Source organism: Lactuca serriola, chromosome 4, assembly GCF_051521515.1.
Source record: "Lactuca serriola cultivar US96UC23 chromosome 4, Lser_US96UC23_V15, whole genome shotgun sequence".
NCBI classification, from domain to species: Eukaryota; Viridiplantae; Streptophyta; class Magnoliopsida; order Asterales; family Asteraceae; genus Lactuca; species Lactuca serriola.
Window position 1 is genome coordinate 293263346 of NC_136411.1, and position 16770 is coordinate 293280115.

Sequence of the window (16770 nt, forward strand, 5' to 3'; positions counted from 1 at the left end):
ACATAATACCAACCGCTAGTGATACCGATACATCTCGAGGGATCACATCCACTACAAGTTCCCTGGTCTTGTCTCAGCCTTCCTCAATTTAGGTACGGATCATTTTCTTTCAGTAGTACGGGCCCATACTACCTTCCACATCTATTCGTATCTTCCCCAAGGACTGCCTTGACTCCACCAAGTCCCCTTTACCACTGCTGATTCTCTGCTATTCTCATTTTAGGCTTACCCTAGGGAAAATATCTAACTCCACCCCAAACCGGTCCTCAGCTGCTGAAGGCCTCCTTGTAATGCCAATTAGCCATTACCTTAATACCATCACATGTGATGAGGCTTAGATAATCCTTCGAGTAACAGACTCGTCCCTACAACGGTTAGACTCAGACAAGAGCTGCGCAATAGGGCTAAATCCAGCACTCTGAGATTATTCAACCCTGATCACATGTGACGTGACGTATTCACCTAATGGCTAACTCCTATCACTCAGAGTCCCACAAAACACAAAGTAAGCGACATTCGGACGCAGGAAAACTACTCAAGCAAATCTGTTCTCATAATGAGAAGCTAAACTAGCATATAATGCTGAGCTCATACTACCAAGCATAACCTAAACAAGCTATCCTACTACTGTCTACTCAATACTAGCATGAAATTCTCATAAGCTGAAGCACATAAAGCAGGCACTTAAGGCATCATTCCTAGATCCTTAGTCCTATTCTAGCATGCTGTTCTACTGAAACTGATAAACATAAGATAACTAGTATGGGTACTATGGGTAATACTTACTTGAGCTCGGCCGGTTGCGCACATCACACACTTGTTCCTTCTCAAAACTCTTTTATCTTAGCTTTTAGAAAGTCATTTTCCTTGTAAAAATCTTTTAATCCCTTGGTTTGAGTCCAGACACCCCCGAAGGTGTGTCCGAATTCTGATACCAACTTGTAACGACCCAATTTTCACGTCCAAAAATTTCATTTTTGATTAAGTGATTTGCAAAACATTTGTAACAAAATATCATCCGATCATATCATTTAATAAAAACATGTCTTGTATCTGAAAACCGAATCGTAAAAACATAATAATGTCATAGTACAAATCCCAGAATAACTCATAGTGCGGAAAACAAAGAGTGTGTGTATGATGTGCTGCTACCGCGCCACTTCTTTCCCCTTCGCTGAAGAGGTACCTGAAACCAAAACTGTAAACTGTAAGCACGAAGCTTAGTGAGTTCCCCCATTGTACCACATACCATACAATCACATAGCATACATACTGCCGGGCAATTCTGGGGTGCCCGACCTACCCGGTACGACCATTTTGGGGTGCCGACCTACCCGTACGACCATTCTGGGGTGCCGACTGTAACGACCAAATTTTCAAGGCCAAAAATTTCATTTTTGAATTAACACATTTAATAAACATTTTACCAAAACATTTTCAATAAAACATTCCATTACAAAATAATAATGTTGTATTTCAAACCATAACATCATAAATATTGAAAATCAGAGTACAGTCCCAAAAACTTCTTGCAGAAACATGCGTGCGTGTGTGTGATGCGCTGCTACACCGCCGACTCTTTCTTCCTTCGATGAAGAGGTACATGAAACCAAAACCAAAACTGTAAGCACAAAGCTTAGTCAGTTCCCCCATCATACCACATACCATACAATATCGTCGGTATCTTTCAACCAGTAACCTTCATCGGTATCTTTCAACTGGTAACCTTCATCGGTATCTTTCAACGGGTAACCACCATCGCTATCTTTCAACCGGTAATCAACATCGGTATCTTTCAACCGGTAACTGGGGACTATTTCACCCCTACCACTAGAACACAATCAACAGATATAAGCTTACAGTCAAGCATATCCGGGTACTGACCTACCCTTGGGTCCTAAGGACCACTGTCAGGGAAACTAATCCCTACCATACACATAACATACCATCCAGATAAACCTCATAACCATCACATAACCAGACCAAGATAAATATCACAAAGACCATTATCTTCTAAATACCCCTTTTTGGTGGGCTGACATTGTGGCCTTAGACCCACCCCTACTGGAAGGTAACTCACCTCAATGTTGTGCAGTGTCTGAACTATCCTCGGCGCACAAGTCGACTCCCTACGACTCCTCGATCCCTACACGACAACCTGCAAGTCAACACACATCACATACAACCCTAAACAGGGTCAGTCCAAGTTCAATCAAAGTCAACATTCATTTGACCTGACTCGCCGAGTTGGCCTACCAACTCGTCGAGTCCATGCTTCTCTAATCCCACACAAAACCTCGACTCCACTCGTCGAGTCTAGCAAAAACTCGACGGGTTCTCCTTCAATCATAACATCGGGACCATCTTCATCCGACTCGTCGAGTTCCTTCTTGAACTCGTTGAGTTCATCTCCAACGTAAGAACTTGTCAAGTCCATCTTCAAAGATTGGAAGATTACTATGGACTCGTCAAGTGTGCTCATACCACTCGCCGAGTCCCATGGCTTCCAGGTACCTTTTCGCGTCTAAACCCACAAGGGACTTCTTTCCTAACACTTACCCATTCACAGAAAGGGTTTAGTGCACAATGGTCACCGACTCGTCGAGTGCCACGAACAAATCGCCGAGTCCAACCTTGACTAATTCCATACAGTCGATTTAAATGAGGTCTAACACACCAAAACCATAGATCTGGCCTCCTAATGTCCATTTTATACGTAAAGTTCCAAACTTGATGCACATGCATGGGGGTTTTTAGCTCAAAAATCCATATAAAGTGTCCTACAATGCACATGGGGCTCTCATGGCCGTAAAGTTGGCACCTTTATGCCATGAGACCCCTCTTAAGGCCCAGATCTGAAGTCAAAACCCACTCAACACTTCCAAATCTGAAAAATGACTTAGAAATCCATAGAGATCCTAAGTTAAATATGAATAAACACATAGATGAGTCAAGACAGGGGAATTATACCTTGAAGTTGCTGGAAATGAAGTAAGATCTCCGGATCTGCAAGCCCCAACTCGATTTCCAAGCTCCTTTCTTCATTCCAAGCTTTACAATCCACACAAGAACACCAAAAATGGCGTTAACTCACACCCAAATAGCTAGGGTTTGATATAAAGCTTTCAAGAGAGTGTTAGGGATAAGGGAGGCTGAGTTAAGTTGTTTATATAGGGTGCAAACCCTCAGATTTAGGGTTTCACTTATCCAGCACCTACTCGCCGAGTCAGTCTCCCAACTCGTCAAGTCGGTCACTTAAAATGTCCGCAGCCACGTCCCTACTCGACGAGTTGATCCTCCAACTCGTCGAGTCCCAGAGAAAAATACATATACTGAAGAAAACATACCAGGTATTACAAATCTCCCCACTTATTTTAGACTTCGTCCTCGAAGTCTGCCGCTTGATCCTGAAAAAGCTCTGGGTAATGCTCCCTCATCTTGTCCTACGACTCCCAGGTCCATTCCGAGCCCTTTCGATGCTGCCACTGAACCTTTACCAGATCCACCCTCTTGTTCCGCAGATCCTTTGACTTCCTGTCAAGAATTGCCACCGGTCTCTCGATGTAGTTCAGATTGTCGTCAACCTGAATATCCTCCAAGGGTACCACCTCTGATTTGTCCACCAAACATTTTCGTAACTGGGAGATGTGAAAAGTGCTATGAATCTGACTGAGTTCGGCTAGCAGATCCAGCGTATACGCAACCTTGCCCACCCGGGCTATAGCCCTGAAAGGTCCGATATACCTGGGGCCCAGCTTGCCCCGCTTCCTGAATCGGATGACACCCTTCCAAGGTGACACCTTCAGGAGAACCATATCCCCGACCTGGAATTCCAAGTCCGATCGGCGCTTGTCGGCATAACTTTTCTGCCGACTCTGAGCAGTCTGAAGCCTGCTCCGGACCTGCTGGATCCTCTCCGTAGTCTTGAGTACCACTTCAGTACTCCCCATAACCCTCTGACCAACCTCACCCCAACATATCAGGGTCCTGCACTTCCTCCCGTATAACATCTTGAAGGGAGGACGGTCAATACTCGCATGATTGTTGTTGTTGTACGAGAACTTAGCCAAAGGAAGGTAAGTATCCCAACTACCTCCGAAGTCTAAGACACACGCCCGCAACATATCCTACAAAGTCCGGATGGTCCGCTCACTCTACCCATCTGTTTGCGGGTGAAAAGCGGTGTTAAATGCAGACGAGTTCCCAGCTCGTCATGGAACTTCTTCCAGAACCTGGAAGTAAACCGAACGTCTCTGTCTGAAATCACCGATACTGGCACCTCGTGTCGCGCCACCACCTCCCTGATATAAATGTCAGCCAAATTTTCGGCCGAAATACTCTCATGAATCGGGATAAAATGGGTGCTCTTGGTCAATCGATCGACGATGACCCAGATCGAATCCACTCCCCACGCAGACCTGGGAAGCTTTGTGATCAAATCCATCGTGATGTCTTCCTATTTCCACAGCGGAATATCCAACGGCTGCATCTTGCCGTGAGGTCTTTGATGCTCGTCCTTGACCTTCTTGCAGGTCAAACCCCGCTCTACGTACCATGCCACATCCCGTTTCATGCAGGGCCACCCGTAGTCCAGACGAAGATCCCTATACATCTTTGTCGCCCCGAGATGAATGGAGAATTAAGATTTGTGCGCCTCCTCCATCAATACCTGGCGCACACTCCCATGATACGGGACCCACACCGTACGGTGCAGAGTCAACAACCCCAGCTTTCATAGTCAAAGGAGGAAACCTGACCCACAATCTGCTTGCTCTTCCGATGTTCCTCCTTCATGGCCTCCTGCTGGGCCTCCCGAATCTGCTCCATCAGCGGAGTCACCACCATCATCCTCATACAGATATCCTTGATCGGTGCTGCCTTGCGGCTAAGCGCGTCAGCCACAACATTGGTCTTCCCCGGGTGGTAAAGGATCTCGCAATCGTAGTCCTTTACCACGTCCATCCACCGACGCTGCCTCATTTTCGGATTCGGTTGATCAATAAGGTACCTCAAACTCTTGTGGTCCGTGTAGATAGTACAACGAACCCCATAGAGGTAATGACACCAAATCTTGAGGGCGAACATAATAGCCCCCAGCTCCAAATCATGTGTTGGGTAATTCGTCTCGTGAGGCTTCAGTTGCCTCGACACGTAGGCGATGACATGCCCTCTCTGCATCAGAAATGCGCCCAAACCTGAGATGGACGCATCGCAATATACGAAAAAAATCCTCCATGCCCTCTGGTAGGGCTAAGATTGGCGCCTCACACAATCTCTGTCTCAGAGTCTCGAATGCGGCTGGCTGCTCAGGCCCCCAAAGAAAGACCACGACTTTCCTTGTTAGCCTAGTCAGGGGTACGGCTATCTTGGAGAAATCCTGGATGAATCTCCGATAGTAGCCGGCTAATCCTAGGAAACTCCGAATCTCAGATGGAGGCTTCGGAACATCCCATCTCATCACGACCTTCACTTTGGCCGGGTCCATTGAATTCCCATCCTGGTTGATGAGGTGCCCAAGGAACTACACCTCGCGCAACTAGAACTCACACTTGGAGAACTTAGCATACAAGTTCTCCCTCCTCAGAGTCTCCAAAACCTCCCGTAGAAGCTCCTCGTGCTCCTCCTGCGTCTTGGAGTAAACCAAGATGTCATCAATAAATACTATCACAGACCGGTCTAACATCGGTCTACACACGCGATTCATGAGGTCCATGAATGCGGCAGGAGCATTGGTGAGCCCGAAGGGCATCACTATAAACTCGTAGTGGCCATAGCGCGTCCGAAACGCGGTCTTCTGCACATCCTCCTCTCTGACCCTCATCTGATGGTATCTTGAACGTAGATCAATCTTGGAAAACCAAGATGCTCCCTGAAGTTGGTCAAAGAGGTCATCAATCCTCGGGAGTGGGTAATGGTTCTTCACCGTTACCTTGTTCAGCTCCTGATAATGTATACACATCCGATGCGACCCGCCCTTCTTCTTCACAAACAGAATCGGGGCTCCCCAGGGAGAACTAATCGGTCTAATGACTCCTTTGTGTAACAACTCCTGCAGCTGTATAGACAACTCCTGCATCTCAGGAGGAGCCAGCCGATACGGTTCCTTGGCTATTAGAGCCGCACCGGGGACTAGGTCGATCCTGAATTCCACCTGCCTCTCTAGAGGTATCCCAGGGAACTCCTCGGGGAATACCTCCATAAACTCACGCACCATGGGCACATCGCCCACCGTCGCCTTACCCGCCTCCCGGGTGTCCATAACATAGGTGACATATCCTGTGCAACCCTGCTGAAGGTAACGCCTAGCTCTCGCTGCTGAACATACCGCTGGTCCTTGCTGTGGCCTCTCGCCCTAAACTACCAACTCTCCCCCACTTGGGGTTCTGATCTGAACCAGTTGATGCGCGCAATCTATCACTGCCCCATTAGGTCTCAACCAATCCATACCTATAATCACCTTGTTCCCCCTCAACGGAATAGGAACCAGGTCTACCAGGTAACGCTCCTCGAACAACCTCAAAACACAGTCCCGATAGACCTCCGATGCTCGTACCGACCGGTCGTCCGCTATCTTGACCTCTAGAGGGCAATCCAACATGCCCGAAGACTCCGGAAACTTCTTGCTAAGAGCAAGAGAGACAAATGATCGGGTGGCACCCGAATCAAACAACACCTGAACTGGAATTCTGTTCACATGGAACGATGCTAAACAAGGCACATGATATATCAAAATCACAGCGACATACTATAAAAGCATAAGGATAAGAAATCATACCTGTCACCACATCTGGTGCAGCACGTGCCTCCTCGGCTGTCAGCTGAAATGCTCGGCTTCGAACCACTGGAACCTCCAACTTGACCTTCCGGCCATCCACAACCCGTCCTGTCGCTAGAGTCAGCGCCACTGCCAGCGTCGTTGCTGCTGCCAATCTAGGGCAATTGGCCTTTTTATGGCCCTTTTGATTGCAATGAAAGCAAATCAGGTCTGACATCTGAATTGCCAGAGTAGGGGCAGTACAATCCCTGCCAAAATGCCCAACCTTGCCGCACATATAGCAGCCTGAAACCGGCCCAGTGCGACTAGCTCCCTCATGTGACCGACCGCATTTCCCACATCGGTCCCGCCCTGACTGGCCTTTTGGCCAACCATTGGATCCCTTGTGCTTCTTCCCTGAAGCCCCCGTCGTCTGCCCCTCCTATGCCTTCCTCTTCCGAATGTGCTCCAGATCAATCTCCCTCTTCCTAGCCCTGGCAATCATGGAATCTAGGGTAGGGCAAGCTGAAAAACTGACATGCTCCTGGATGTCAGCTCGTAGCATGTCATGGTAGCGGTTCCTCTTCATGTCCTCATCACCCGCATACTGGGGCATCAACAAAGCCCTCTCCCGGAACTTGGCGGTGATCTCCACCACAGTCTCCATAGTCTGTCTCATATCCAAGAATTCCCTGGCCAGCTGCTGAAGCTCTACAGCTGGCGCAAACTTTGCTTTGAACCGGGTCACAAAATCCGACCATGTCATAGCCTCAACAGCCGAGGCTCCCAGAGAGTCACCAACCGACTCCCACCAGTCCCTAGCCCGGTCCCTCAAACACCCTGCTGCAAATCGTACCTTCGACCCCTCTAGGCAGAAGCTGGTCAGTTGTGCAGACTCAATGTCCGCAATCCATCGTCTGGAAGCAATGGGGTCCTTCGCCCCGTGGAAATCTGGCGCACCACTCCCTCTGAAGTCCTTAAAGGTCAGTGTGCGTGGTCCTGACTGGCTGGTCGCCATGTCACTCTGGAATGCCCTGAGGCGATCCTCCATCAGCTCAATGATCCCCTCCTTGATCGACCCGAAGATAACTGGCGTCGCATCAAGGATACCCCTCGTGATCTCGGACGCGATGAACTCGCGTAACCCATCATCCTCATGCTCAGATCCTGCCCCCGAGCCCGATCCTGACCCGAATCCTGAACCTCCTGCTCCATGTCGCGTGACCACCATCTTGAAACAATAAACATACGAATGTTAGGGTCACATATACTTTTTGGAGGTCACACACACTTTCCAAGTTTCCCGGTTCCATCTAGGCCCTCCTCGGTTCGAGTACGAATCCTTTGCTTTCAGTAGTACGGGCCCATCACCCGCATACTGGGGCACCAACAAAGCCCTCTCCCGGAACTTGGTGGTGATCTCCGCCACAGTCTCCGTAGTCTGTCTCATATCCAAGAATTCCCTGGTAGCGGTTCCTCTTCATGTCCTCATCACCCGCATACTGGGGCACCAACAAATCCCTCTCACGGAACTTGGCGGTGATCTCCGCCACAGTCTCCGCAGTATTTCTCATATCCAAGAATTCCCTGGCCAGCTGCTGAAGCTCTACAGTTGGCGCAAACTCTGCTCTGAACCGGGTCACAAAATCCGACCATGTCATAGCCTCAACAGCCGAGGCTCCCAGAGAGTCACCAACCGACTCCCACCAGTCCCTAGCCCGGTCCCTCAAACACCCTGCTGCAAATTGTACCTTCGAACCCTCAGGGCAGAAGCTGGTCAGCTGTGCATAATCAATGTCCGCAATCCATCGTCTAGCAGCAATGGGGTCCTTCGCCTCGTGGAAATCTGGCGCATCACTCTCTCTGAAGTCCTTAAAGGACAGTGTGCGTGGTCCTGACTGGCTAGTAGCCATGTCACTCCGGAACACCCTGAGGCGATCCTCCATCGGCTCAATGATCCCCTCCTTGATCGACCCGAAGATAACTGGTGTCGCATCAAGGATACCCCTCGTGATATCGGACGCGATGAACTCGCGTAACCCGTCATCCTCATGCTCAGATCATGCCCCCGAGCCCGATCCTGACCCGGATCCTGAACCTCCTGCTCCATGTCGCGTGACCACCATCTTGAAACAATAAACATACGAATGTCAGGGTCATATATACTTTCTGGAGGTCACACACACTTTCCAAGTTTTCCGGTTCCATCTAGGCCCTCCTCGGTTCGAGTACGGATCCTTTGCTTTCAGTAGTACGGGCCCATACTACCTTCCACATCTATCCGCACTTTCCTCAAGAATTTCTTCGACTTCACCATGTCCCTTTTACCGATAACCTTTCCACTGATCTCATCCTAGGCTTCCCTAGGGCACTCTCCGACCTACTCTCCGCCATCAGCTGCATTAGGAGTCCCCACCACCTCCCCCTAACTAGCTTGCAGATACTGTTACATATCCGTTCCTTAGTTAGTTGAAGCTGGTCAAAACCCCCATAGCACAAAGCAAGCAACATTCGTGCCTTGAGTAACCAAACCAGGCATAACCTGCACATACCATCCTACTGCTGACTAAATAGTCCTAGCATACAGCTCATACAACAGGCACATAAGGCATCCTTCCGAGATCCTTAGCCCTAACTAGCATGCAATTCTCATAATCATATATCAGGAACACAAGGCATCCTCCTAGATCCTCAGTCCTATTCTAGCATGCAGTTCTCTGAATCAAAACCATATAACATAACATAACAAGTATGGGTATCCTGGGGAAAACTTACTTGAGCCCGACCGGTCGCACGCATCACACACTTTGTCTTTCTTAAAATTTCTCAGTTTAGACTTTAGAAAACCATTCTTTCCTTGAAAGATCTTTTAGTCCCTCGGTTTGAGTCCAGACACCCTCGAAGGTGTGTCCGAATCCCTCAAACCAGGGCTCTGATACGAACTTGTAACGAACCAATTTTCAAGGCCAAAAATTTCATTTTTGAATTAACAAAAAAGAATAAATATGGAATTGGAATGTTTAATCCTTACAAAAAAATGAAATCAAGTGTTTGAAATGATTAATTCTTCTCAAAAGCTCCAAGAATTCTCCCAAAATTGCCCTAGATCGCCAGAAACTGCTCCAAAAACCGTTCTCCCTTCAACTGACGTCTTTCTCCTGTTTTAATTAAAGTTCACGTGACTTGCCATAAGGCCATGGGTTTTTTAGCATAACCATGCCTTTTGCCCATGTGTTTTTGGCATGGCAATTTGTCATGACCATGTGTTTTTGGCATGGCCCATGCTTTTTGCTAGAAATCAAATACATCTTCACTGTGGCTCCCTCTTCAGTCTAGCTTCACCACACGTCATGTTGCTCAAATATGAGATGATCAAGGACAAACATGACCCGTGTCAATGTGACAAGAACCGCGTTTTAAACGTAATCCTTTGCTATGATGACAATGCAACAATGACTCGGGTTAATGCTTTCATGTATTATGCCATGGAATGACCGGTTCATCTTCTCTTCATGTTCCAAAGCTCCATGCTCCAAGCATCTAAGCATCCAAGCATCCATGCATCCATGCTCCACGTTCCATGCTCCATAATGCCTGCGAAATAAATCAAAAATAGTGAAGTACCAGGCATTCTTAATGAAATATGCAATTACCCTAATAATCAACTAAATGCAAGAATTATGAAGTAGAATGCTATAAAAAGACGGAAATAAACATGCAAAATAGGTGCATAAAATGCACCTATCAAACCTCCCCAAGCTTAGACCTTTCTTTTCCTCAAGAAAGAACAAAATTGAGAATCTACCTAGAGAAGACGATAGGTGACTAAAAAGAAACTAGGATGAAAAGAGTGGAAGGAACGAAAAGGACTAAATGGAATTAAGAGTGCATGTATGCAATAAAAGAAGAACTAGTTAAAATAACATATGTACAAAAAGATTTTTTTTTCAAACATTAATGGAATAAATAAAACAAAACGAACATATTCAATCCAATTAACCTCATTATGTCATACAGTCGAAGGTGTACCTGTTGGGTCTTGAGATAACTTGAAATTAACCCCACAAAGATATATAACATGTAAAACAAGGTTTTTAGCCATTCCCTAATGCAACTCAACAAAATAAAAAGTTACAACACTTGTTCACTTTTACAGGTATCGGGTTAGCACATGGAACAAATTATGGTCTTACTCTTGTGAAAACATGTGATGCAAAATATGCTCATTTTCATTTTTCAAAACATGACAATGACCGATTCCAGCTATTTGTTAACTAACAACAATCTTTTTCTAAAAAATATTTTCTAAAAATTCCCTAATATTTACCCAGATTGGTTACATGTTTCAAACCACTTACACTAGTCAAACCTCGATCTACCTATCTTTCTGAGTTTGATTGGTTTTCGCTCCAGCTGACCTTTCCATTTAATCACTGACAAAACCTACCTTTCCATTTTTCTTATCCTATGAGCTTTCAGCAAAGGACAGATTTCTTGGTCCATTGACATCGATCAACGAAATAGACCTCCTTCTTTCACTTTTGTCGTTTTCTTCCAATTCAAATAGCCCCATTAAGTGAGTGTTCCGCGAGAAAAGAGAGGCTGACATCTTTTCTTATCTATCTATTTTCGTAAATGAAGAAGATAAGTGAGAGCTTACTAACTGCATCTTCTAAGAAGGGCTTGGAAGAAGAAATAGAATCTCCTTTCTTTTTCGAGAAAATGTCCCATCCTTCAATATCATGATTGGGTCGACCAGGCCAGATCGTCCAATTACACTGCTTTAATGTACTAAAAAGTAGTACAAGGCAAGCAGGGTCGAACCACAGAGACACGGGACAAAAGTCTATACCTCTTTGCGCAAGGTACTTTGGTTACAAAGGGGGATTTGTTTGCAAAAGTCAAATAATGAAAATAACAATCTATTTTAAAAGCATGCACAAAATGAAATAGATTTGTAAACAAATTGTAAAAGTGCTTCTAGTTCTAGTTCTCAATGTTGTTGTTCACTTGATTATGACTTGATGTAATTCATGATTGCTATTCTAAGTTGGTACTGAAAGTCTGAAAGATATTAAAACGCTCTAATACCTCTCGCTTGCCAAATTATCTAACCAAAACATGCTCTTTGACTAGACCTAGCTTTACTAATTCAACCTAAACACGCTCTTAGATTGCATTGAAAAACTGCATTAAGTTTTGTACAAGCTTCCCAACAATGTTCATTTCTTCTCATATGCTCGGAAGTGTGAAAACATGTGATATATGTTTTACAATAAGAAAACTTATTGCTTGTTACCAATTATTAACTTAATAGAACGATTAGGTGCCCTAAAAGTTAATTAACTGCACAAAAATTCAATTCATGAAAGTGGCCAATCAAACACAAATCAAATTCAAGGATTCTAGTTTAAACAAAAACATAATCACTAGAATAGAATCACAAATCAAGCATCAAATCATATGCTTCAAGTCAAGCAATCAACATGTTTTGAACAAGAACTAGAAACTAGGGTTTCTTAGCCACACATGGCTAAGAACAAATGAAAAAAGAATAAATATGGAATTGGAATGTTTAATCCTTACAAAAAATGAAATCAAGTGTTTGAAATGATTAAGTCTTCTCAAAAGCTCCAAGAATTCTCCTAAAATTGCCCTAGATCGCCAGAAACTGCTCCAAAAACCGTTCTCCCTTCAAATGACGTCTTTCTCCTGTTTTAATTATAGTTCACGTGACTTGCCATAAGGCCATGCGTTTTTAGCATGACCATGCCTTTTGCCCATGTGTTTTTGGCATGGCCGTTTGTCATAACCATGTGTTTTTGGCATGGCCCATGCTTTTTGCTAGAAATCAAATACATCTTCACTGTGGCTCCCTCTTCAGTCTAGCTTCACCACGCATCATGTTGCTCAAATATGAGATGATAAAGGACAAACACGACCCATGTCAATGTGACAAGAACTGCGTTTTAAACGTAATCCTTTGCTATGATGACAATGCAACAATGACTCGGGTTAATGCTTTCATGTATTCTGCCATGGAATGACCGGTTCATCTTTTCTTCATGTTCCAAAGCTCCATGCTCCAAGCATCCAAGCATCCATGCATCCAAGCTCCACGTTCCATGCTCCATAATGCCTGCAAAATAAATCAAAAATAGTGAAGTACCAGGCATTCTTAATGAAATATGCAATTACCCTAATAATCAACTAAATGCAAGAATTATGAAGTAGAATGCTATAAAAAGACGGAAATAAACATGCAAAATAGGTGCATAAAATGCACCTATCACTGACCTACCCATGCCGAGCCATTATGGGGTGCTGACCTACCCGTCGGTCCTAACAACCGACCCTCGGGGACTAATCCACCCCTACTGCTGCTATCACATATATCATAACATAAACATACTATCAGACATATCTGGGGTGTCCGAACTACTCTTCGGTCCTAACAACCGAACTTGGGGACTATTCCCTTCCTACTACCACTATCACATATAACATATCATGCCAGCATATAAACATATCATCACATACTGTCAGACATATTTGGGGTGTCTGACCTACCCTTCGGTCCTAACAACCGAACTCTACTACTATCATATATAACATATCATGCCAACATATAACATATCAGGTAGTAGCAAACCTAGATGATATCGCAAAGACAATCATCTAACATACAACTCCTACTGGTGGGCTGACATTGTGGCCGTAGACCCACCGCTACTAGAAGGTAACTCACTTCGTAGTAGCTGTTGATATGTACGGGAATCCTCTGACTACTGCCGCTGCTGCTTCGGAAATCCTCCGGCTATAATTCCCACAAAACACTTAGTCATACACTGCTAACTGTTCTTAGGGTAAAATGACCATTTTACCCCTGACCAAATCAAAGTCAAAGTCAACTTCTAGTTGACCTGACTCGCCGAGTTGGCTCGCCAACTCGCCGAGTCCCTATCCTTCCATTTATCCTTATACCCGCCTCTACTCGTCGAGTTAGGTGATGACTCGACGAGCTTTCCTTCTTAATGAACCCCGACTGAATCCTCATTTGTCTTGCCGAGTTGTATGAACAACTCGTCGAGTTCACCTTCAACTGATACACAGGTCCTGTCCTTGACTCGCCGAGTTGTATGAACAACTCGTCGAGTTCATCTTCATCCTTAAGAAGATTGCCTTGGACTCGCCGAGTCTGCTCATGCACTCGTCGAGTCCCGTGAACTTCCAAAACAATGGCTTAGTCCAGAACGTTGGGTCAATCCCCGGGACCCCCTAAAACCTTTCCACACTCAACTGGGTCCTTATAACTCTCAACTGATATGGGACAGAAACCTTGGACTCGCCGAGTCCAAGAGTGGACTCGTCGAGTCGGTCACATCCTCCCACTAAATCTTCGATTTCTGATGTACAAACCTTGATCAAAAGATAGATCTATGCTTCTACAATCGATCTAGCACGTAAAGTTACAACCTTTACGTGCTCAAATGTGACTTTGAGCTCAAAAGGTCCTAAAACAACCTCTTACAATGCATGGGGCCTTCTTTGAGTGCAAGAGCCACTCCTTTCTGCCTTGTAACCCCTCTAAGGGCCTAGATCTGAAACATCAACCCCCTAACCATGATTGCAATCATGGTTGGTGACCAAAATGGCTTAGAAAAGCCCTAAAACTCCACAAAATGGGATCTATCAAAAGAACAAACAAGGTATAGACTTTATACCTTCTGTAGACTGCAAATGATGCTCAAAATCGGATCCTTCTAGTCTCCTCTTGATCCTTCAAGCTTTTCCTTCCTTCCTTGGGTCACAAAAGCACCAAAATCACTCCAAATGCCTTAGATTGCTTCAATAACGGCTAGGGTTTGCTATGGGGGTCTTCTGGGAGCAAATGGGACGAAGGAGGCCGAGTTAAGGTGTTTAAATAGGGTGCAAACCCTCGGGTTAGGGTTTTTTGTCCAGACAGAGCCTACTCGCCGAGTTCGGGACCCGAATCGTCGAGTCTACTCCTTAAACCCCGCGTCTCATCCCACTTCTACTCGGTGAGTTGGTCCTTCAACTCGCCGAGTCCAATGCCAAAATGCAAAACATTTTAAAGAATTAATAAAAGAATACGCACCAAGAACCAGGTGCTACATTGATAGTCTGAAATTACTGAGTTCGAAATGGTCTCCGGAATGTTGGTTCGATCACAAGTGACGTTGAAATGAACTTCGAAATGGTAATTATATGGGGGGACCACAAAACCGGGTCGAATCCTTTAACTGTTACCATTTACTAAATATGGGTTCGAAATGACCCGTTCCAAACCTTATGGTCTATCTTGCAAAAAATAAAATAAAATATGGTTATTGTTTTTAAAATATCATTGTAAAGTGGATAGATTACTCAATTTCTCAAATTTTATTAATTTGGAGAAAAATAAATTTATAATAAAATAATACAAATGCAATACTCATCAGTATTAGCAACAACATATTTTTTAGGGTTACTTATTGTTTGTATAAAACGAAACTTTTCAATAGGACTATTTAGTTCATAATTCAAATTGATTTTCAAAAAAACCGAATTATTATTTTGGATTTTTGAATTATTTTTGGTTTATAAATTAAGAATCGAATAATCCAAAAAATCCTAATAACAATTTATTTTTGTTTCACATAATAAAGAAAATATTCATATGAATTTTCTTTCAAAAACTTTTATCTATAAAATATTAAATTATAAATATATTTTTAGTAGTTGTTTATAAATTTTGAACAACATCTACACAACTTGTTTTTTTTTCTTCTATAAAATTGGCTAACATTCTAATTAGATATGATTTTGAAATATTCCGATTTTTGAAAACTAAATTATAAAAACCGATCAAATAGAATTGTAAATTAGTTTAATCAAAAATTAAATTTGAATTTAAATTGAATTATTCGGATCTACTATTCAAAAATCAAAATGAATCCGAATTCATTTGATTGAAATACATTAAAATGAAGAGAAAATGACAAAAATAGTCATTTACACTAATTACATTACAAAAATAGCAAAAAAAACCGAAGTTGCAAAAATAACCATGAATTTCGTAGTTGGAATAGTCCTATCTGCGAAATGGGCTTTCCATCTGCGAATGTACAAGCAGCTAAAGCACAACTGTGCTTTAGCTGCTTGTACATTCGCATGTGGTTTATTTATTTATTTTTTTATTTTTTTTTCTCTATATATATTGAAATTGTAGGGTAAAATCGCAGATGGAATAGCCCCATCTGCGATTTACTCTGATTCCATCTGTGAAATTGCGGTTATTTTTTATTTTTTTTATTTTTTTTAGTTTGACTATGAAATCAATTGGTTTGACTACGAAATAATGTTGCCGAACAAGAAGTTAAAGTTATGAATAGGCGTGTGGTAGATAAAACTAAAAAGAAAAAAATTCAAGTCAAAAAAATGAAAAAAAGAATGTTTACGGGCATTATGTTGATGTTGGTGATGTACGTTTAGATATAACCGAGCTACAAACCAGTTGATTTCATAGTTAAACTTAAAAAAAAAAATTAAAAAAAAAAAATTAAAAAAATAACCGCAATTTCACAGATGGAATCAGAGTAGATCGCAGATGGGGCTATTTGCGATTTTACCCTACAATTTCAATATATATAGAGAAAAAAAATAAAAAAAATAAACCACCTGCGAATGTACAAGCAGCTAAAGCACAGTTGTGCTTTAGCTGCTTGTACATTCGCAGATGGAAAGCCCATTTCACAGATGAGACTATTCCATCTGCGAAATTCATGGTTATTTTTTTGCAACTTCGGTTTTTTTTTGGCTATTTTTATAATGTAATTAATGTAAATGACTATTTTTGTCATTTTCTCTAAAATGAACACCCTACACATCCCATAACTAAATTGACGTTTGCTAATCATAAAAGTAGAAGGACTACTAGATAAATAAGGAAAGTAGAGGGGTACATTCTGAATCCACATGTGGCGTGGCGTCCTAATCCTGCATTGAAAGGCGTG